The sequence below is a fragment of the Phocoena sinus genome, chromosome 4, assembly GCF_008692025.1.
Source record: "Phocoena sinus isolate mPhoSin1 chromosome 4, mPhoSin1.pri, whole genome shotgun sequence".
Lineage (NCBI taxonomy): Eukaryota > Metazoa > Chordata > Mammalia > Artiodactyla > Phocoenidae > Phocoena > Phocoena sinus.
Genome location: NC_045766.1, coordinates 102479303 through 102504134, shown reverse-complemented (window position 1 = coordinate 102504134; position 24832 = coordinate 102479303).

Here is a 24832-nt window from a genome sequence, read left to right as displayed (position 1 = left end):
TATAGAAAATAATACATTTTAGTAAACCTCACAATATTTCCCACAAGAAATATAATAATTACTAAGCACATATGGGAAAAGGAGAGAGGCCTGAGCATTAAAGTGAGGAGCAGACACTGCTCTAAGACAAGAGACTTACTTTTGCTCTTAAAAGAATTGGATAGAGAAGAAAGGGGCAGACATCCACATTTGGAGGAACACCCTGAGTGAAATCATATCACTGGCAATCATCAGGATCTGAGAAACGTTATAAAGAAAGAAATGGGGACTTCCCTGGTGGCACAGTGGTTAGGAATCCACCTGCCAGTTCAGGGGACACGGGTTTGATCCCTGGTCTGGGAGGATCCCACGTGCTGTGGAGCAACTAAGCCCATGCACCACAACTACTGAAGCCCGCACACACTAGAGCCTGCATACCAGAACTAGTGAGCCCACACGCCACAACTACTGAAGTCTGCACACTCTAGGGCCCATGTGCCACACTACTGAGCCCACGTGCTGCAACTACTGAAGTCGGCATGCCTAGAGCCCATGCTCTGCAACAAGAGAAGACCACGCACCACAATGAAGAGTAGCCCCCGCTCACCGCAACTAGGGAAAGCCCGCATGCAGCAATGAACACCAAATGCAGCCAAAAATAAATTTAAAATTTTTTTAAATAATAATATGTTTAACTGTACATAATAAAAAAATAAATAATAAAATAAAATAAAGAAATAATCAGCCATGAAAGATTGGACAAGAGTGAAGACGACAATTAAACATATCTAAGTTCCAAACCTGAGAAAACAGGAAAACAATGCCAAGGTAAGTCTGAGGGGAAATTTCACAAGAGAAAAGCTTGAGCTTGGGTTTGGATATGTTGAATTTTCAGTCATTGGGGAGACAGCAAGAAGAAAATGAAGGGTGATATTAACACTTGACCAACATGAGAAGTGACAAGGGAAGATCACTGTTACCATTTCTGCTACTGAGAAAAGCACAACCACTAATTTATTTTTTCTTTTTTATCACAGCCTCTCTTCCTTCTATATGAAACACAGAGCAATGGATATTCTCAGTGAAGGTTTCAGTGGAATCCCTAAGACTCCACAATTTGCAGTATCACTGAGGAATGAAGTTCAACTCAGGGACATTGAGTCAAGCCTGCTTCCACAGCTTTTCTTATAGGCTCACTTTCTTACACTCAACAAAAGTTTTTCTAACTCTTCCAAGAGTCTTCTAACTCATTAACTTGAACTTTACTCCAAAGATGCTAGAAAACTGCATGTCTGGTGAAGGGGCCTGGGTTACCATGGTAAAGAGTAAGTAAGTGACCCAATCACCCTTGCATCCTTTCACTCTCTGGATAGATGGCAGGGTACAAGTTCCCTACCAGGAGATGAGCAAAATGACCACAGAGTTTCTTACATTTGGCAACCTGATGTCTTCTAGAAATATAATGTAACCCAAGTAACAACCAGGCCCAGGTGATCCAGGCTCAGCTCAGACTTACAGTCAAAGAAACATAATACTGTTGTGTCTCCATAGCTTCCGGGGATTTGTTCCTGGACACCACCCCCGCAATACCAAAATGGTGCAGTATTTGCAAATAACATATGCATATCCACCCATATACTTTAAATCATCTCTATATTACTTCTAATACCCAATACACTGTAAATAATATGTAAATAGTTGTAAGTACAATGTAAATGCTATGTAAATAGTTGTAAGTGCACAGCAAATTCAAGTTTTGCTTTTGGGGACTTTCAGGATTTTTTTTTTTTTTTGAATGTTTTCCATGGTTGAATCCTCAGATACACAACCTTGGATACAGAGGGCCAACTGTTGAATAACTGGAAGGAATTAAAAGATATTCAAATCATTTAAAGATGTCCTTTATAAAATAGCAACGGGATGGAAACACACTTTAAAAACTACAAATCATCTTAAATATCCATTTTCCCCACTTTTATAACTCTTAACATTCCCACCATATGTATAGAGCAACTCCTAAAAATCTTCCTCTCTGATACTCTCAACTCCCAACCGAGCACCCGACTCAGCCCCACCATCCCGCGAGCGTCTTTGCCTTTCATTCCTCTCTCACTCTCCTCTAGTCGCTGTTCTTTTTTTCTTTTCCCAAAGTAAATACTCCATCCTCCCTTTTTTATTTTTTGCTTTTTTTTTTTTCTGTTTTATTTTAACGGCCCAAAGCAGCATCTAAGTAACATAAGAACTGAAAGAATTTTCCTTGGAGGCCAGAGGCAAAGAGAAAAGAGGGGACAAAAGTGGGGAGGGGTAAGCATTCACACATTACCATTTTTTGTTCCCATCACATGTGAATACTTAGTTTCCAAATAATTTACTTATTATGTTTTATTGTATTCTCAAATTCCAGGCTCTTGAGAAAACAACTGGAATTCTCGGGAGGTCTGCAGATCATTCTCTTTTAGGACCCCTTGGGCTTCTGGAACAGTGGGAAACAATAAAAATCTCAATAGTTAAGTCACAGGACAGAGACCTCAAGAGTCCTCTAACCTTGGAGACACAACTGTCCTCAATGCTTCCCTGGCACCTGAGATGAAATGCTGGGACACAGTGCAGTACTAGGTGCTCACGGATGGATCTACGGCTCTGCATTACCACTCAACAGGAGGCAAGTGTGGGATTTCTATCTACCCCAAGAACTAGTAGGTTGACATTTCCATGTTGCTTCCTTTTCTTACAGACTGTGTTTTGTCCTATTTTGAATTTAATAAGTAAGGAGAGGGACTTCCCTGGTGGTCCAGTGGTCAACATCACCTTCCAATGCAGGGGGTGTGGGTTCAATCCCTGGTTGGGGAATTAGATCCCACATGCCTCATGGCCAAACAACCAAAATGTAAAACAGAAGCAATATTGTAAAAAATTCAATAAAGACTTTAAAAATGGTCCACATCAAGAAAAAAATGAGTAAGGAGAAGTTAATGACTAACCAAATTTTATTTAATTTTTTAAGTGTTAGAGTATTACCAAGAAAGAAAAAACCTATAAAAACATAGAATATGCTCCTTTTCTTTCTAAAGTGTCCAAGGAATTTTAAGTTACTGGTGGTAAACATCTAGCTAAGTAGAAATTTTTTATATCAACTACTAGTTTCAATTACATAAAGTATAAAAATACATAAATATCCTTTGGTACATAATAGGACCTTAATAAATATTCATAAACTAATCATTCTCCTTCAAGAGACTAAATTATTGACAGTGGTTGCAGATAATAGTCTCTTTACCAGAAAACTAAGATATTTCTTTTTTCTGAAAAACAAAAAAAATTTTAAGCAAATTTTCCCTTAAAGAATCTAGTTTCAGGTAGTTTATTTGAATCATGTCCTCTACGATAATTGGACACATTTTAATAATTACTATAAATGTATCAGGGAGTGCTACATTCTTAATCTTCATTTACAGAATGAGAAATCACAGTATTTGAGTTTGAAGGAATAGGGGTTGTAACTATGGTAGAATATGTACTTCCTATTCAACCTGTCCAGCTCTAATTCAATTATGTGATATGTAACTATCCATTATACCCACTTAACTGTTTATTCAGCTGAGTAAAGAGACATCAACCTAAGTGGCACCAAGTGGTTTCAGATTTTACCTAAGTGCAAGATTGCTTTATAGACATTATAGAATTATAATTGCATAGTAGATAACAATTATGTGAAATGGATGAAAATCATTCAGAATGAATGAACTCTTATTTAAAGTATATTATGTACCACTTAAGAAAAATGCTGAATACTTTAACTGGGATGAAAGAAAATTTGAAATAAAGTTCCTTAATTTGGGATAGCTATTCTGTGGATGCATATGTTTAATAGCATTATAAAATATCACTTCTAAGACACCATTATATTTGCAGACAGCATATTCTTAGGTCACAGAGTTATGATTCGTATATATCAAGTCACTTAGCATGCTGGCAAGTGTTGCCAGCCTGAAATATAAAACAGAGAGGATAATAAAACTTTAACAAGCAGCAATAAAACTAATGAAATATAATCTCAAACATACTACTCTAATTCATCCAGAGAGGAAACACAATCACCCGATCCTGAGGATGAGGAAATGAAGCCAGGTCCATAAAAACACATATTCATCATAGTAACATGGGTCATTTTAGAGTTAGAACTAAAGAGAATTCAAGCTGGTTATAGCAGTGTAATTATCACGGCCAAATAGATGAGGATGACAGGATGAAGCAGCAGTTCACAAATGCTTATTTTGGCTCCATATTTAAAGCTATGGAAATGAAAATATTGATGTTATTTTTAAAAGGGATAATCTTTCATGCTGAGGACAGAGAAATTTCATGACAGACTAAGCAGCACTTAATAAGTTAGTTATGACTTCCAAGATTAATATGTAAGTGGGTCACAAGTTTATTTACATATGGTTTGTATGTGCCTATAATAACCATGCAGTAAAGTCCAAAATAACTTCAGGTCGATGTTTATTACTGTGTCCCTTGAGGTTGTAATTTGACAATTGCGTGTTTCCCCTCCTTATTCCTTGTCTTTCTTGTCTGCTTTTGAGAACTTAGAATTCCAAATTTAAGAGTAAGGTAGGAGAGAGGAGGAGAGAGAAAGGGAGACAAAAGGAAGAGTGAAAAAGAGAAGAGCGAGGAGGGGAAGGAGGTAAGAGGGAAGGTGCAATTTGTTACATGAGTCCTTTCTCTGTACCTTTGATGTTCTACACACAAAAGTGATTTAAGTCAGCCAGCTAAATAACAGAGAATGGACTTATCCAGAGATGAAATCAGATAGACAAGCTTTCCTTTTCGTTTAATAGACAACCTCTATGATTGTGCATATAGTATAGTTTACACATCCAAATAAATCAGTAAAGAGAAATGGGTCAATAGTTGTTCATTCTCAGAAGCATCCACAAGACAGCTAGGAGTTCTGTGCTTAGTTTCCCACTGTGGAAGATTTAGGAAAAAATTAGAGGCATTCATATCAATGATTGATTTCTATTATCCAAGGAGGCTGAGGAAACACATAATGGCAAGTGGGGTCAAACAATGAGTAAGACAGGATATGGGATAATATGAGTAGAAATAAAGAGCAAGATGGTATACAGAGATTATATAAAAGTTTGGAATTTCTGTTAATCAAAGGGCAACCTAAATGGACTAGCAGGAATTTTTTCCTAACAGAATGAACTCACAAACAGATTATCTGCCACAGGCTGAATTGACTGAAGCATTTTAAGCAACTCAAACTAATAAGGTGCTTGAAATACAACAAGGGAAAAAAATGTGTCACATGAAAAACGTATGAATATAGGAATGAATTTTTCTTTTTTAAACCTAGGTTTTATCAGAATAGAATATAAGGTTTAACTCTAATATAAATAATCACATTCATCTTACTTGCTTTCTGTTGTCTCTTATTTCTTTTTAAAATAAGTGTACTCCTACCAATTGGTTTTATTTCAGTTTGGTTGATAGGTGTGCTACTGTTGGCCTCAAACTTATCCCCTTTTAAAAGACTCACTGTTTCTCACCTGTCTTGAAATTTTAATATCTAGGTAATATATTTTCCAACTTTAAAATTATAATTATTTATTTTATTATTTACCTCTGAGGGGTGTCCTAAGAATAATACAAGAGGAAAAGAAAAAAAAAAAAAAAAAACACTTTACAGTAATGAAATAATGAAATAAATGAGGTTTGGAAGAGTTATAGATTGACAAAAAGTTAACACTACTATTTTACTACTCAGTATAAATGGATGATCATTCTTTTTACTAAAAATAGAACCAAAACAACAATGCCGTTAACATCTACCTGCTTTCACTGATTACTAATAATTCTATCAGTCTACGGTGGGAGAGGGGGAATTCTCAATATAAAAAGCATATACTGATAATATTTTTGATATTAAAAATGTTCTGTGAAATAGGAAAACCGAGTTAGGTCACGTTCATGTTTTAATGGAAAATTTGAGTTGTCAGGTTATACAGTTTGAAAACAACCTTTTTTTTAAAAAAACTTGCTTTCATTGTAAGGCATTCGTTTAGCGCCATCGTGTGGTAAACCAGCACATACCAGTTTATTTGAAGTAGTGTGCAAGTCCCAAAAGAGAAAGAATGTGCTATTTGTTTGGGTCCATGCTGATAAACTTCATCTTCCCAAAAAGAGCCTAGAAAGAGTAAACTGTAATAAATTCATACCATAAATCTAAGCCCAAGAACTTATTTACCAGCGGGCTTGGTTAGTGTGTGCTTGAATTCAGAACAAAATTGACATTAGCTGAGAAGACCACAAGGAGCTAATAATATTTCCCATTTCAGAACTGTTCAATATTCTGGGTATCATATGTTAAGACAACAGACGTGAAGCTGACCAAAGCGCCTTCTTTAATGTTACCCCATAGCCAGATCTTCTTCTAAAACACCTATCAACTGTTCAAAATTGTGTTCTTTATGTAATTATTTCCAAAATCACAAATTACAGTTAAAATGATAATTTATAACCATAGTTCCTTTTTTTATCTCACTAAAAAAAATCTGGGGACAGGAATAGACCAGTTTGCCCCATATTATTTGCACATATGGGGCAAATCAGAGCAATTTAAATTGGAAATATTAAACACACAGCATGATATTGTACTTTTCTCACATCATTTGCATTTATTTTCAAAAGTACAAAATCAAACATTAGTTCCAACTCTCTTCTAGTTAATTTTCAATATCATCTCTAATACTGAGGGATGGGTATAATCATTCAAATCATGATCACAATGAGATTATTTTAACAAATTTATATTTTACAAGTTAAAATTTTTCTTCCAAGGTCAGAACATGGAAATCAAAAACACAAGTTGATAAGGGACTGATTCTAGATTGAAATACAAAAGTTCTTTTAAAGCCTTTAAAATTCTTTTTCAGAAAAAACACATTACAAAAATTTAAACATAGCAAAGACCACAGAGAAATGCAATTCTGTTAATGACTCTTTCACTTTAGAAAGTATTAAATGAGCTGGTGAAATTTTTGCCTTTAATTGACTGCATAAAGAGAGAGAAATGAGGTCATTTCATTTAAACTCTGTTGTCTTTATATATTGTTTTAAGAAATGCCAAGTACTATCAAACATATTATTTCAGATTATAAAATTTAAATATGCCAATCAGTTTTGTAAGACAAAATCCTAGTTTACTTTCTTCTTTTCCCTTCTCTGTAAAACACCAACCAGAAGAGATGAGGTAGATTAAGAGATACAAACTTCCAGGTGCAAAATAAATGTCATGGGTATGAAATGTACAGTGTGGGGAATATGATCAATAACTATGTAATATCTGTGTGGTGACATATTTTTAAAAAGCACCTATCACAAGTTTCTTATTAGATTGAAAACATAAAATTATCAACAGATATAAAATCAGAAAGAGCATAGCTATGAATTGAAATTTTTGGTCTTAAGCTGTCACTAATTCTATAATTTCCTTCCATTTAACATAGTGTCATTCTACAACACATTAATAAGTTTATAATAGTTCATATAAAATAAGTTTGTTCTGGTGAAATTTAGTAGAAAAAAAAAGGATATCTGTATATGAGAGAAAAGAAAAAAATGACCTAGTAAGTAAATATCCTAATGAAGAAAGAGAAAAAATAAAATGTGTTGAGTAGAGATAGAAATTATCTAACCCAAAGATAAGATCAGCACTATTATTTTGGTTATGAGTGTCTATTATGGAAAACAAAACAAACCCAATAAATAGACATAATAAAACAAATAGATTGCCTAGAGAAATACTGAACACTCTTAAAGGACTTAATAATTAAGGAATGTGGAACCACATTAGGACCAGTCCACACATTTCTTAACTGCTTGACAAAAAAATTTAATTCAGCCACGATGTGTTTTGATACAATAGATGTATCACGGGCAGCTGCCAATGGTAGGGCTACAAATGGAAAGTCTCCCGCATCTTCAACCTTCGTGAAAGGGATGAATGGTTTCCAGTAGATTTGGCTGTGGTGTAATATCAAGGAAGGAGTATCGGTCAGCTTTATAGATAAATGTCTGTTGTCTTAAGGACAAGGAAGAATGGAGGCAATCTTTAGTCAACATTCTTTTGACTACAAGTAACTGAAACTCATTTGAGATGGCTGAAGCAAAGAAGGGCATCTGTTGTATGGATGTAAGTGTACAGTGCTAGTCAAAGAGTGATCCAAAGAACACGATGGGATTAGTTATAGAATATGAGATTAAGCACTTAGAAAGCTATGTAACATTTGATAGAGTAAGTTTTTTGTCTACTGATTCTGTAATAAAATCTGTATTAGTTTTTTGTGGCCACAGTGACAAATTACCATAAACTTGGTGGCTTAAAACAACAGAGATTTATTCTCTTATGGTTCTGGAGACTACTCCAGCCATCCTCTTTAAAAGGAGGGCCTTGAGCTAGTGAAGCATCTTTGCCAGCATAAGCAGAGAGCAGGAAATGCTTGAGAGTTTACAACCACCACTGCCTCCCAAGGTGGCTGCAAGCCAATGAATGGTTGGTAAGGGAATATGAAAGCCCAGCAACTTTGCCTTGAGTCAGGACAAACAGTGCATTGTAACTTACATTCTAAAATCCCCTGCTGGATCAAGCTGTCACCACCCTTGCTTGAAATAGCACCTTTGCTGCTTACCTTCCCTCACTCCCTTACCAGTTTATCTGGGAGCACTTACTTAATAAATTACTTGCATATGAATTCCTTGTTTAAGGTCTCCTTATACTGAAGAAACTGACCTATCACAAAGAGTATTTCACAACTTATTTAATGTCCCCTTAGATTGGAGAACCCAACCTAAGACAAAAGCTATCTTATACATAGAGCAAGACAAGCATCTTTAACGAGAACTGAAGAACCAGAATCAGATCATCCAGCTGTCTCTCTCTGGGCCTCCGAAGCCTTGCGAACTATTCCCTCTGCTTCTTGCTGCATGTCTATTTTATTTTTGTTTCTGCACACATCCATCTCTGCTTTACTGTATCTGACCATAACTTTCCATCTAACTTTTGGGTCTCGATTTGTAATTTCTTTTCACTTAATAAAGTAACTTTCCACAATTTATTCATAAATTTTCCAATATTTTATACAGAAGTTTATTTCAATGAACTTTAATAGAAAAGAAGTATCACTCCACAGCTCTAAAGATTACAAAACTCTGAAGATGATTCACCACTGTTAGAAAATTCCTCTCTTTTAAGAGAAGAGATGCATGGTACGGACAAAACCCACCAAAGCTCAGGCTACAGCAGTTATCTGGAGGAAAACATGATGAGCCTCATTCTTGGGCCTTGGAGAACAAACTGAGAGAAACCTGGAGAGGGAGACATATCCTGAACCAACAATGTACTTGTCTTTGAATACAGAAAAGGCTTTAATGTGACATAGAAAAAGTTATTGACAATTAAACTATTTACTGAAGAATAAAACCTTGATTTGGCCATTGGTAGTTTTATTGGTTAGAATAGTTTAAGATAACTTTTTTACTAATTATGATCAAAAACAATATTTCTGTTATTATTTTAAAAAGATAGTTAACATTTACTCCATTCCTGTTATATACCAAGCATTGTATTTAAATCTCTACGTGTAAAAGCTCATTTACTCGTCACGATGATATTTTGATATGTATATTATCCCCTTTTCAAAGATTTCAAAACTGAAGCTCAAAAGGTAGTAACTCACTCACAGTCATATAGCTAGTAACATGGAAGGCGAACCTAGACCTTTGTTACCAAAGTCCAAGTCATTTCCACCCTTCAAGTGTTATGGTGTTAATGGAAGGGAGCCATGAAGACTGTAAGGTATACCACATATGCACAGGTTCTATTGCATGCCTTATCCAGTTTCTCAGAACATGCACACATGTCCTCTGCATTGGTGGGGAGAAAACCCTCATCTGGTTCCATGGGAGAACTTTCAAACAAGCTTAAGTGTTCCTAACTCCAGAATGAATTTAATGTAATTAGACAATGCAGAAGAATACACAAAATGATCCCTCATTCCATTGTGATTATTTGATTTTTAAAAATTGACTGGTTATAACTGAAGCCACTGAATAATTTAAAGGGAAATAGGTCTTGATTGTCTTCGGTGAAAATGGGAAATTAAATATGGCTTTGTCCCACTGAAGCTTTATATCAGAGATTAATGCTTAAGAAAAGACAGTACAGTGGAAAACTACCACCTTATGGAAAGCCAGAAAAATAACAATATACACTTTAAACTATTAAGATTAACTAAGATATAGAAATTAATGAAAAAATATAAAACTTCATTATAATCTGCATCATAGTTATTTTATTATTTGTACTTCAGTGGGTTAATTTGAACCACATTTACAGATCCCTAAACACCATGCATCTGTCGTTGACTACACATTCATGATTGTGTTAAATAATTAAAGCCTAATTCAGTACAGTATGCCTGAAATAAATGTTTGACTCTGACTCAGGCACTGAGTTTGATTCTGAGGATACCCATGTGAGGAATCCATGGGTCCTGTTCTCAAGGAGGGAGCTTACAATCTTGCTACAAAATAAATAAGTTCTTGTTCATTCGATGTACATATTGAATGAGAGAGAGATGGAAGGAGAGAAACATTCTCTTAGGAACTGGGGATCAAAGGTGAGGGAAAAAAAGATACCGTTTCTGCTTTAACATTGTACACTAGTAAGGTAGATGGATATTAATAAATAATCATTACAAATAGGTAAGGCTATGAAGTATATAATAGGAGAAACTGATCTATGAGGATTAAGCTGAGATTTGATGACAAAGTCAGGGTGAGCTAAATAAAGTGAAAAGAGGATTCTGGTGGATTTTTAGAGTAAAGGAATAACATGTGCTAAAGTCCTGTGAGTAACCATTTGAGAAGGCATTTAAGTGAGTGACTTGAGAGCAAAGAATGGGAGCATAGCAAGTATGAGACTAGTCTGGTAATGTAGGCCGGACTGTGCAGAAAGTAGAATCCTAATGTGAAAATGTTGATCTTCATCTAGGAGCCATGGAAGCCACTGAAGAGATTTCAGTCAGAGAGTGGAGACTAGATCACCGAGTAGAACAAATAAAAAGAGCAAGCGTGTGGATAATGAACAACCAGAGAGCAAATGATTACAGCAGTACAAGAGCAAGGAGCTTATATCAACAAAAATATACAAAAGCATAAAAATGTTTGGTCAGAATACAGACAGAATGATTCATCCTTTCTAGAGTAAAACAGAAAGTCTTCACAGAAATAGCATTAAGTGTGGACTTGAGCAGTGAATAGAAGTTTGGCAGGGGCGAGTGAGGGAATGATATTTTATGCAGAGAAAACAGCATGATCAAATCAGCGGAAGCTTAAAATGAAGCTTCTTGAGAGTAGAAACTCTTTTTGGTGCTTTTTTTCCCCTTTGGTCCTCAACAGTTATCATAATGCTTGTCATACACAAGTTGTTCAATCAATGAATGTGTTCAGAAAATAAACACATCCAGAGTAGCTGAACTGTGCACTGCATAGAAGAAATTCAAGATAGAGAATGACAGTGGAAACACAGGTAAGAAGATGAGTTTGAATTTCTTCCTCTAGGTAGTAGTCAAAGACAGTATTAAGGCACAAAAATAACTCGATGGACCTTCATTTTCAAAATATAAATAATAAGAAAAAAACAGTGAATCGAATACAAGGAGATTAGAAAGTTGAGGCAAAAAGACACCTAAGAGGTGAATGCATAACCCAAATATATAACCAATGTGAGCCTAGGGCAGGAGAACTACAGTGGTAATTGAGAAGAGGTAAAAAATCCCCCAAATATTTTAGTGGTAGAATTGATGAGACTTGGTAACTAAATGAATAAACTATGAGGGGGGCACGGGAGAAAGAAGTATGAGGGCACAGATGAATGAGGATTTTAGAGAAAGTGCCTAAGTAAATGATGATCGTTTTATTTAAGATATAAGAACACAACGGGAAAAAAAGACTTGCAGGAATTAATAAAAGTGCAATTTCGGGCTCTATTTAATTTTGCAATGCCAGATATGTGTTGGGGATATGCTAAAGATACAGAATAAAAGCTCACCATAAGTTGGGGCCAGAGATAAATCTTTGGAAGCCATCTTTAAAGAGTTTGAACTCTCCAAATGGAATAAGCACAAAATGAGTAAACTCAGCAGTGCAGCAATTTACACTAAGTCACAGGAGATAAAAGGGGTTTTCTCTTGGAGCATCCATTTTACTCTATGGTAAAGAATTTCAAGCATTTGCCATGAAAAAAAATAATTTAAAACCTCACGGTAGATACTTCTTGCTGAAAGAAGTTAGTTTTCAAGAAGAGGTTATGGAAATGATTCCTGAAATATCTAGAAGAAGAAAAAAAAACATTAGGGAGAGAAGAATCTGAGGCAAATGAAAAAGTATCATATGTTGAGTTAACTGAGAAATTTTATGAATAGGAATGGCTAGTATCAATTTGTAGTTATTTTTTTAATGATACACTTAACTGACATCTGGTGCATTGAAAGGGTTCAAAACAAGCCTCCCCCAAATGTGCCCCAAAACTTTTACATGAGGATTATTTCGAGCTAAAGGCATTGAGACCCTGCAGGTTCAAGAGAAACTTCTGCCGCTTCTTTAATTAAGTAGGAGAATTTAAATTGCTCTTTCCCAGATTAAGAGTTATGATCAGATATAAATTTTATCCAAGTGGCCCATATATATGGCAGGGCAAACATCTAATTATCCAACATCTGCTCTTCTACTTATCGCCCTATGAATGACCAAGTTGTTCTTGAAAGCCCCAGGCCCCTATCCCATTTCTTATCTCAGGGTGGCATATATACTTCACTTTACCTTTCTGTCTTTGAACCCCTCATACATGTGGGGTCTCTAACCCTCCCACGGATGTGACACTCCTGTACATATAAAATTAAATTTGATTTTTCCTGCTATCATTTCTTATGTCAATTTAATTCTTAGACCAGCCAGGAAAACTTAGAAGCGTAGAGGAAAGCGTTTTATTTTCCTCCCCCGTAGCACCAAACCTTTAGTAACTCTGCAACACTTACAAATTCATTGTACCAGCCATGTTCAGGAAAATTTGGAAAAAAGAGTTCCTCTTCTATATCATCTGGTTGATGCTGTCCTCACAGGTACAGATGGTCCTAGAAGGATAATGTAATAGTATATAAAATGAACTACACCAGAAGGAGCAGGAACTCAAAGTCAGAGGTGACTAAGGAAAGCTTGAACACCCTCCCTAAGACCCACACATACCACACCCCCAGGTCCCAGAGAGATGGAGAGGGACTCATAGGACATGGGATGAGGTTCAAGCAAAATAATATAATACTAATAATTCCCAAAGACAGACTACCTCATTTGATATCTTAGTTATAACTTTTATTAATTAAAAGATGGTGGATATAATATTGACTAGAATATAAAATCTACCTGAATTAAGATAAAACTCAGAACTTCAAAGTGGTTCTCTGCTTAGGGTGAAAAACTTCAGGTTATGCTTCCAAAACCCCACAAAGACACAAGTTCACTCTCCTATGCTGTCAGAGCTGATTTTCTAGTTTGCAAATCAACTAAAAGAGAAGACAGGAGATGCCATGAGAAATTATGACATCAACCACGGAAGATGAGATCTGGAAAAATTCACATTGAAAGGATGCCTTTACCAGAATTGCCAAAAAAAAAAAAAAAAAAAAAATTTTTTTTCAGAGAAGCTGGAAAAGAATCCTGAGAGAGAAATGACACAAAATCCAAAACCTAAGAGTGCTTCAGATCTGATAGGAGGCCCTGGTCAACAGGGTCAAATTTGGTTAAAAAATCTTTGAGAATTATAATTAAGACCTTCAGTTCGGCAAATGGGAGGTCAATGGTGGTTTGCAGAAGAGCAGTTTTAGTGGAATAGCTGAGTTGGGTGGTGGGTTACCTTGTAAACATAAGATTTTTTTTAAATGAGCAGGAGAATCTGGATTACTGTCTTGAGAAGTTTAGCAGTGATGAAGAGAAGGAGAAAAACAGGTAACAGCCAAGAGATAAGACTTGATTAAAGGTCTTTTTCAGAATGGAGAAATCATGAATAAGCTTGTAGACTAGGGAAAATAGGCAGAAGAAAATTACTGATTAAGAATGCCAGGAATGCAGTTTTTGGTGGCATACGGTCCCCACAAAGTGGAGGAAATAGGAAAGGAGCACATTGGACAGGATGAATCCTGGGCAGGAGAAACGCTGCTTTCCCTCTGCAGTGGGAAGAAAGGGATGAGAGAGAGTGGAAAGCTAGGTAGGCTGAGAAGACTGTGGGGTCTCTGTCTTCTCAGGGAATTTAGACGTTAGGTGAGGGCTGAAGGTGCAGTGTTGAGCTCAGGCATGAAGAGATAATAAAAGGCTGTTAAATTTGTGGCAAAGGGGGTAAACTGGAGAGAAGTGAAAGAATTAGTGAGTACGTTGTGAAGGCACTAACTGGCACTGAATGACTGTAAAGTAGCTAATTATATGTTATGTGAATTTTACTTCAATTTAAAAAAAAGTAGCGAGCAACAGTGAAAGTCTGAAAAGCAGGTAGTCAAGGTTAGTATGAGACAATAAGAAGAGAAGTAGGATGCTCAAAGAACATGAGGTGTTCTGCTAAATGTGTTACAGCTCTGTTTTGACTTTACTGACTTGACAAAAAATTGACTGAAATATGAGTTTATCTTCAAAGGTAGAAAGAGAGAAAAAGCAGTATCATAGGCAAAAATAGAATAGAAAATAGAAAATATACAAAAGGAAAAAATGTAGTTGGATATTGGGCATTTAAGTCAGGAGGGGAAAAAACAAGTCTGTTAAATGTAAATAATTGGAGGGTTTGTGTGTGTGTGTGTGTGTGTGTGTGTGTGTGTGTGTGTGTGTGACTGAGTAGAATTCATTTGAGTTATTCCCAAGGATGTCAAAGTAATGATGAAACACTCCTTTTGTAAAAGTATTTGAAAAATAATGACATGTGCAGGTTGATATAAAAGTTGAGGATTTCCTCTGAGACAGTTCTGGCAAGATTTGTGGATGTGGGCTGTTCAACTGTAAGATGAGTCATGTGTTTTGCCTGGGACATGAAATCCCAAGAATGAGGAGGAAAATAGGGTGAATCTTTGCATGTCAATATCTTCCATAAATTGGTAATATCTCTTTAGAGTGCAATGCCTTTTACCCTAAATCATTTTGTTTGCATTTGAGTAAGGATGGATCATTCTTGCTTCTTTATGGACAGAACACAAACACAGAAGTCTTCAATGTTTCCCTCCATCTCCTGCAAATGTTCTGCTATAAACACTCAGCTCCAAAAACCTTCTTTGTCAAGATATTCTCTCTTCTAGACAAGATGATGGTGAAGCATGATATAGCTAATCTCAGCATGCTACAAAAGTACTTACTAAAGCTCACACACCTCATTCTTTTTACCTTATTCCTTGTTCTCCCTTTAACCTTCATTGATGCAATGATTTTAATGAGCCTAGCTTTTTCAAGTATCCATGAAGTCATTGGTATTTTAGGAGGTAGGGAGGTTGTCTAGAAGCAGCTGTGGATTCAAAAAGATTAGTGTTTTCCCTGTACATAAATGTTTGCAATCTAGTTGGAAAGAAAGTAAAGCAAGTGCATATAAACAATAGAATTTATTTATTCAAAAAAATGTTTTGGGGTTTTCCCTGGTGGTGCAGTGGTTGAGAGTCCGCCTTCCGATGCAGGGGACACGGGTTCGTGCCCCAGTCCGGGAAGATCCCACATGCCGCGGAGTGGCTGGGCCCGTGAGCCATGGCCGCTGAGCCTGCGCGTCCAGAGCCTGTGCTCCGCAACGGGAGAGGTCACAACCGTGAGACACCCGCGTCCCGCAAAAAAAAAAAAAAATGTTTTTCTTACCAAATGGCAGGTACTAGGGTACAGGTAATATCCCTCCTTTCATAAAAATTATAGTCTATGGGAGGACATTGTAAATAAATAGTATACACAGAAGTATATACAAATATGGTTAAGTGCTACAAGGGAGAATGGATGGATTGATTTGGGAAAGTCTGAATAAAGATGGGGAGGACTCTCATAGCGGAATGAAAAACATAATAAGCAAAAGCAAAAGAAAGACAAATGATTAAATGGTACCTGTGAAGGACCACAAAATAAATGACCTGATGAGGTAGAGATGATGGCTGGGGCCAGTAGGAGGGGAAAAGGTTATGAAGGATCTTGGGAACCCTCCAGAGAACTTAAACATAAAGCAATGACTGGCCAGGGAAGTAGTCTGTTTCAAAATGAGATTAACAATAGGACTAGCCCTTTTTGTCTATAATAAGGATTTACTCTTTGTCCTCTGACAGGAGAATTCTGCAGGTAAGGAAGAAGGCAGAAGTCAGGAAAAGGAACTGAGGACGTGTAGCAATTTGTCACATCTGTCCCTCATTACCATGGGTTTTATTTATGCACTAAACTGAAAGCATGAGTGGAGAGAAAGTGGATGCAAAGTGCTACTTTAAAATCTAAGTTGTTAAGAACAAAAAAGGAAAGCATTTAATCATATTATTAAATTTGGCCAACTCATAATAAGTATTTTGTGCTTCTTTTCTCAGCCCTAAGATATACTTTATATGTGGTACATTTTATCATGAAATTAGTAGAGCTAAATATTTCTTAAATTTGAAGTATTACTGAGTAGTCTCATGAATGCAGAGTAATAGAAAGTCACCAGAATAATTTTGAAATACACGTTCTTTTCCTGACTTAACCTCAACATGGCCAAGAGACCACTTTTCTAAATCTAATAGCCTGATGTTTTCCAGTTTCCAGTCAAACATGTAGGTAATAATAAAGCAGATTTAAAAACTACTATCAAAAACACAGCTTTATTAATTAAACTGATTTTTTTCCTTATTTGAGTTATTTAGCATCTCCCATTCTACCCACCCAAAGAGGCCTTATATTTGTTTTTAATAAAAGTGATTTTAAAAATTAAAAAGCGGAAGAACAAAGCATTGAATAATAACTGCCTATATAATGGACTAGGTCATGGAAAATAATTTTTATTTGAATAAATCTATGGTCTACAAGTGAGGGCTAGCTTGAATATGAAATTCTAGAGTCTTCTTTCTACTCTCTAAGCCACACAATCAGCTATCTGAAAATTATATAGAAGAACCACAATATATCAATGTTCTAAAGTAATTCCTGCAGGAAGCAATATTAGAGGAACTGCATCTAATTGAATTATGCTAGTTATTTCCTAGGTTCCTTACCTTCCCCCTCATATAATTTACAAGAGAGTCAGAATCTATTTCTTTTATTAAATGAACATTAACATGAGTGCTTAGTAGATTAGCATTTCTATTCTTGCACCATAATGAATCTGAATGTATGTTCTAATGGTATTGGTGAAAATTGTGATGGTATAGACACATAGCATTAAATACATCTTTCAAGCTTTTCAAATTTTACCCTTTTTCTAAATCTGGCACTGTCAAACAAAGGGACAGATTTCAATCAAGTGGAAGGTACAGTCTCTTCTTCAGCACAAAAATGGAACCAGGTAAAACAAAACAGCCTGTTACCATTTTCAAGAAAGGCCTGAGACAAAATTGGAATGTACCAGTGAATAAAGTTGGATCTGTAGAAATCACTCCTTTCAAACCTATTTGTGGACTTTCACATGGCAAGTTTCTGGTCCTGTAAGGCTCAACCATTGCGATGCCACAATTTTAATAAATTCTATGAATTCACCCAAACTTCCTCTAATAATAACAATAATAACAATAACAAATGCTTATATATCACTTATTATGGGCAATTTAATCTTCACATCAACCCAATAAGCTAGGCACAATTATTATCACATTGTACAGATGAGGAAACAGACACAGAGACAATAAGTAACTTACCCAAGTTCACACAGCTAGTTAGTGATGGAACTGGCATTTAAACCAAATAGTATGACTCCAGAATTCATGCTCATAATACTAACATGATATTCCTCTCAGTCTCTCTGTTCTTTCAAATTTTAACACCTATTTAATATGAATTTTAGAAATATAATAAATGTAACGGGATGAATGGTGATCCACCCACCCCCCCCAAGAAAAAGGTACGGCCATGTCTTAATCCCCCAAACCTATGAATGTTACTTTACTTGGAAAAAAGGTCTTTGCAGATGTAATTAAATTAAAGATATTGAGATGAGATTACCCTGGCTTACCCTGATGGGCCCTAAATCCATCCTTGAAAGAGACAGATGCACAGAGGAAAAGATATACACAGAGGAGAAAGCAGTGTAAAGATGGAGACAGATTGGAGTGATATGGTCACAAGCCAAGAAAGCCAAGGAATGCTGACAGCCACCAGAAGTTGGAAGAGGTAAGGAGTGGATTCTCTTCTAGAGCCCCCAGAGAAAGCACAGCTCTGCCAGATTTCGTACTTCTGGCCTCTACAACTGAGAATAAATTTTTGCTGTTTCAGGCCACCAACTTTGTGATAATTGGTTACAGCAGCCTCCAGAAATGAATACAATAAATGAGTTGGCTTTGGATGGCTACACTGGAAACACATTTTGAGAAATTGTTGAGGGTGATGTTCTGGAGCCAGCTTGGACAGGCTGGCAAGAGTCGATTTTTGAGTATTGAAGAATATTGCCAACTGGTTGTTAAACTGCTGCCAATCAGGGGTCCCCTCACCCCCCAAAGTCACTTTCCCATTTCACCACTACCTCTACTTTAAGCAGTCTTGGGAGCTAAGGTGGTTCACTCTTAGCCTGGGTCTCCAGTCTCTTCAGTTCTCACTCACTGCAGCTAGTAGCCTCTAGACTCTAACAATAGGAAATGTCTTCCTTTCATTAGGAAAGGCATCTTATGTCCTATAGCTAGTTTTAATTATTATTGGTAGTATGTATAGGGATAGGAAGAGGTGTGGATAAAGCAAGATAGGAACATGAAGAGCTGCTAAACATGAGGATTTTTATTATAATAGATTTATTATAAAAGCTAGTTAAGGGACTTCCCTGGTGGCGCAGTGGTTAAGAATCTGCCTGACAATGCAGGGGACACTGGTTCGAGCCCTGGTCCGGGAAGATCCCACATGCCGCAGAGCAACTAAACCCATGTGCCACAACTACTGAGCCTGCACTCTAGAGCCTGCGAGCCACAACTACTGAAGCCCGCGCACCTAGAGCCCGTGCTCCAAACAAGAGAAGCCACTGCAATGAGAAGCCCATGCACTGCAATGAAGAGTAGCCCCCGCTCACCGCAACTAGAGAAGCCTGTGTGCAGCAACAAAGACCCAACGCAGCCAAAAATTTTTTTTTAATTTTTAAAAAGCTAGTTAAGCAGGGTATATTCAACACCCCACCACCACCATTTCTCTCTACCCATCTCATATACATACTTCTACTCTAACATTAATTTTATATTTTTATAGAATAATTACTGAGATCAGACATTCTCAAGCCAAAAGACATTTTAACTAAAAACTTGGGGGTATGGTGACTGCCTAAAACCTAAAAACATGACTCTACTGCCTGAATGGCTGTTGATTTACCCTATGCCTTTTCTTTCTAAATCAAAACTTTTACCTAATGCCCGGCTACAGAAAACCTTCTGTTGTGAATTGCACTGTACTCTCCCAAAAGTCATATGTTGAAGTCCTAACCCGTGTTATCTCATAATGTGTCCTTATTTGGAGACAGGATCTTTACAGAAGTAATCAAGTTAAATGGGGTTGTTAGAATGGGGCTTAATCCAATGTGACTGTTGTCCTTCGAAGGAGGGGAAATTTGGAGACAGACATGTAAGAAGGTAGAAGATGTGAAGATACAGGGAGGAGATGGTCATCTACAAGCCAGGGAGAGAAGCCTAGAACAGATTCTCTCCTCATAGCCCTTAGCAGGAACCAAACCTTGCCAACACTGCCATCTGGCTTTTTACCATCCACACCGGGCTGCTGAAAGCACTAGGGGCAGGGTGTACAATACCCACTCGGTGCAGTTCCTGGATAGTTTCTTCTAGTCCTTATGTTCCCAGTTGGCATTTTCCTTCAGCACTGGTTTGATTGCTCTAACCCACCAATAGAGGTTTGCAGGGTTTGACCTTGTAGGATACCAATGTCCAATACTTTCTCTGGTTTGGGGCATTCTCATGGGGGAGAATGCCCAATTTTCATTAGTAAAGGGATCTTCCTGACTAACCCTTTGCCCTTGATAACCATCAATGGCACAGAAGGGGCTAGAAAACTTCTGAGGGAGACTGTGTATTAGAGTACATTCAACTTCAGTGGCCCTCACCTGGAGGCAGTGCTGGCCTGCATCCTATACTCAAGCTATGGGAGGCACCCACCTCTAATAGGACTGTATCCCTGAGGCTGGAGCAAGCAGAGCATCAGGGATGGTAGAGGCAGGTGGGGAAGGTCTGAACTTTCCACAGGCTGACCAGCACAGTGTTGGGTTACCAATCTATCTGTTTAGCTGTGGTCCCGATAGCAATGAAGTCAAACCACATTTGCTTCTGGGTCACTTTTACCAGACCCTTTACAGCCGATTAGGATAGCCTTTTGGCTTTCCGAGCTCCCTCAGTCTCTGGTCTTTCCCCTAGCCCGTACCCATTCTTGGAATTTGTATTTTCCCAGATTCCACTCCTTAGGGTCCTAACCAGGCTTTGTCACAAGCACTGGGACCTTAATCCGTGGCAGTTTGCACCCTCCTAGCTTTGCATCATAAATGTCTTGTCCCACACCTGAACTCAGTGTGGATATCAGAGTCCCATACAGCATCAGTATACATCAGCGTACTGCGGGTGGACTGGAGTAGCTTGGCTTTCATTTCTGCAGTGAATGTGGCCTTATCAAGGCCTTCAAAGACAGGGATGTAGGTGGCCTGTCTCATTCCCAACTCCCTAAGAATTCATTGTACCTCCTCTGTATATTTCCAGGGCCCCACATGACCAGGGAGTCCCCCTCATTGAGCCAAGCATCTGCAGGATAGAATAATCCAATCTATAAGGGAGTGAGTCCCTTGAACACCTTTCCCACCCAGCACCATGCAGGTGCTGCTGGAGGGCAGGTGATGTTGCTCATTTTCTCTGCTTCCTGCTGGTCAAAGAAATGCCATCACCCCCCATATCCTATAACCACACTAACCATGCCTGGATACTTTCCCTGGCCTTTTGCTGGAACTTGGCAACTATATCAATAAGCTCAGAGGGAAAATATTTTCTCATCATGAATGTTTCTTGAATTGGGGGCTGTTCTGCTGGCTGGGATCATTGTTGCTGTGCTTTCGCTTTCCTTTGTATTAGGGGTCAGATGGGCATAGCATATTTCTTCCATTTCACTATTACCACAACATCTTCCTCTTCACTCTCCTCACTTTCCCAGGGATTCCATCCCTTAGGGTCCTAATCAGGCTTTATCACCTTAATCTATGGCAGTTTGCACCCTCCTAGCTTTGCAAAACACACACTAAGGTTTCCAACTTCTTATCCTGCGCTCTCACCTTGTCTGCCAGCCCCTAAACTAGCAGAGCAGTGGACACCTGCACATCCCCTTCTCTAACCTTAGCTCTTCTTCCAACTTTCTAACCTGAGCTTCAGCCTCTAGTTGGGCATCGGGATTCAGCGACGTACCCACAGCAGAGGACAGCTCACTGGACAGCCATGTATTTCTTTTCTCTGCTGCAGTGCACTCTACACAGTTCCTCAAACAAGTGCACTAGACCAGCTGGTGTTTTCAAGGACACCCGTGTACTCACATAGCAGTCCACAAGCATCTAACATACAGAACACCCCCACTACTCCACATGGAGGTCAATGGCCAATCCAGAATTTCCCCCAACAATGCCTCTCTCCCAGCATTCATTTCTTGGGTCTCCTGCCTAGCTTGCCAATTGCTAGTTAGAAACCTCAATAAGGAGGTTTCTAACTAGCAATAACTGGAGGGAGTTGCCCAGGTGAAATCTGAAACTGGCCCCATTTGTGGAGGGCAGGGATACCCCAAAGAAATTGGCATGCCACTCCAGATTGGTAGGTGGGAGGTCTAATAAGCAGAGGTGGGAGGTTTAATAAGCAACGGAACTTATTTATAGTTTACTTACTTATAGTTCCAGGCAGCTGCAAGACAAGTGATTTCTGCACCCACCTGCCAAAACCTTAAGAGTGTCTGAAGAGGCCTCAACTGGGTTCAGTCATGTGTACCCTCCAGATGGTCTCAACAACACATTGATCTCTCAAGGCTGCATTCTTGCAAATGGCTCCCACTGTGGAAACAGTGGACAGTGTATATTCTAAGCACAGGAGAGGGCATGAGGAGCCTCCAATTGGCCAGGTCCAGCTCTCGGATCAAATGGGGGTCACATCCTATTGATTCCTCCTCCAACACTATGTCACCATATATTGTATTTACAATAAAAACATCTGTAGGAAGTACAGAGGTTTGTTTATTTTCCCTCAATTTTAGAGCATTCATGTTTAGTGGAGATTATCTAAAGTAATTTTGTTTCCGATTGCAGCTTCGTCAATGGCAGATTTGAGATATTCGTTCATATCTACATGCCAAAATCTTTAAAATCTGATTGCTGAGTTCCCAGGAAGTTTTTAAAAGTCACAATTTTGACAGCAACATAGTCCAGTTCATCTAGAAATCCATGTACATATACCTATGCAATATTACAGACAGCACTTATTTATATCCCAAACTTCTGATACAACCAAATAAAACAATAAAATCAGAAAGTATGATAATTTGCAAAAGAACTATGTAAGTTTTACCAAGACTCTCTAAACTTGTATAAAGATAAATTCAAGAGAAAATTTGATATTTCAATCCAAAAAGGGTTGTTTTTAGAACATTTTTAAGAGCCATAACAAGCACAGCATGAAACTCATAGAAGAGTTTGCCTCAGCAGATCCACTGCCAAAGCAGTATTTTCTTAACAATGGAAGAAGATGATTTAGAAAAAAGAGTTATCTGCCAGATTATATTTTACGCCAAAAATTTGGTTTGTTTTAGAACCATACACATTTTCAGACTTTTACTTTCTGTATGAAAAGTATACTTAATGTGAGTTTTTTAATACAACCATTATTTTTCATAAGGTATAAAAGGTATATTACATACTAGAATAAGTTACTTTTCCTATGGTAGAAGGGGGAATTTGGGGTATGTTTTTCATAAAATCTTTTTATCAAAAACATGGCAAAATAAGACACTTTAAAAGTAGGTTTGAAAAAAAATAGGGTAACATACGTTTACTTGTTAACTCTTTGCTAGCGTAGGAAACAGACATTAAATAATACAAGGAGGAACGGGGGACCTTGAAGATGGCGGAAGAGTAAGACGCGGAGATCGCCTTCCTCCCCACGGATACACCAGAAATACATCCACACGTGGAACAACTCCTACAGAACTCCTACTGAAGGCTGGAAGAAGACCTCAGACCTCCCAAAAGGCAAGAAACTCCCCACGTAACTGGGTAGGGCAAAAGAAAAAACAGAGACAAAAGAATAAGGACGGCACCTGCACCAGTGGGAGGGAGCTGTGAAGGAGGAAAAGTTTCCACACACTAGGAAGCCCCTCCGCGGGCGGAGACTGCGGGAGGCGGAGGGGGGAGTTTCGGGACCGCGGAGTAGTGCACAGCGACGGGTGCGGAGGGCAAAGCGGGGAGATTCCTGCACAGACGATCGGTGCTGACCGGCACTCACCAGCCCGAGTGGCTTGTCTGCTCACCCGCCGGGGCGGGCGGGGCTGCGAGCTGAGGATCGGGTTTTGGTTTTGGACGGAGCTCAGGGAGAGGACTGGGGTTGGCAGCTTGAACATAGCCTGAAGGGGTTAGTGCACCACGACTAGCCGGGAGGGAGTTCGGGGAAAAGCCTGCACCTGCCGAAGAGGCAAGAGACTTTTTCTTCCCTCTTTGTTTCCTGGTGCGCGAGGAGAGGGGTTTAAGAGCGCTGCTTAAAGGATCTCCAGAGAAGGGCGCGAGCCGCGGCTAAAAGCGCGAACCCCAGAGACGGGCGCGAGCCGCGGCTGAGGGCGCGAGCCCCCGAGACGGGCGCGAGCCGCGGCTGAAAGTGCAAACCCCAGAGACGGGCGCGAGCCGCGGCTAAAACCGCGGACCCCAGAGACGGGCGGGAGACTCTAAGGCTGCTGCTGCCGCCACCAAGGGCCTGTGTGCGAGCACAGGTCACTCTCCACACCCCTCTTCCGCGGAGCCTGTGCAGCCCGCCACTGCCAGGTTCCCGGGATCCAGGGACAACTTCCCCGGGAGTACGCACGGCGGGTCTCAGGCTGGTGCAACATCACGCCGGCCTCTGCCGCAACGTCACGCTGCCTCTGCAGCTGCAGGCCCGCCCCGCACGTAGTGCCCCTCCTACCCCCATCCCCCAACCCCCGGCCTGAGTGAGCCGGAGGCCCCGAATCAGCGGCTCCTTTCACCCCGTCCTGTCTGAGCGAAAAAACAGACGCCCTCCAGCGACCGACACGCAGAGGCAGGGCCAAATCCAAAGCTGAGCTCCTGTGAGCTGTGAGAACAAAGAAGAGAAAGGGAAATCTCTCCCAGCAGCCACAGAAGCAGCGGATTAAAGCTCCACAATCAACTTGATATACCCTGCATCTGTGGAATACCTGAATAGACAAGGAATGATCCCAAATTGAAGAGGTGGAATTTAGGAGCGAGATCTATGATTTTTTTCCCTTTTCCTCTTTTTGTGAATGTGTACGTGTATGCTTCTGTGTGAGATCCTGTCTGTATACTCTTGCTTCCACCATTTGTCCTAGGGCTCTATCCGTCCATGACTTTTTTTTAAAAATTCTT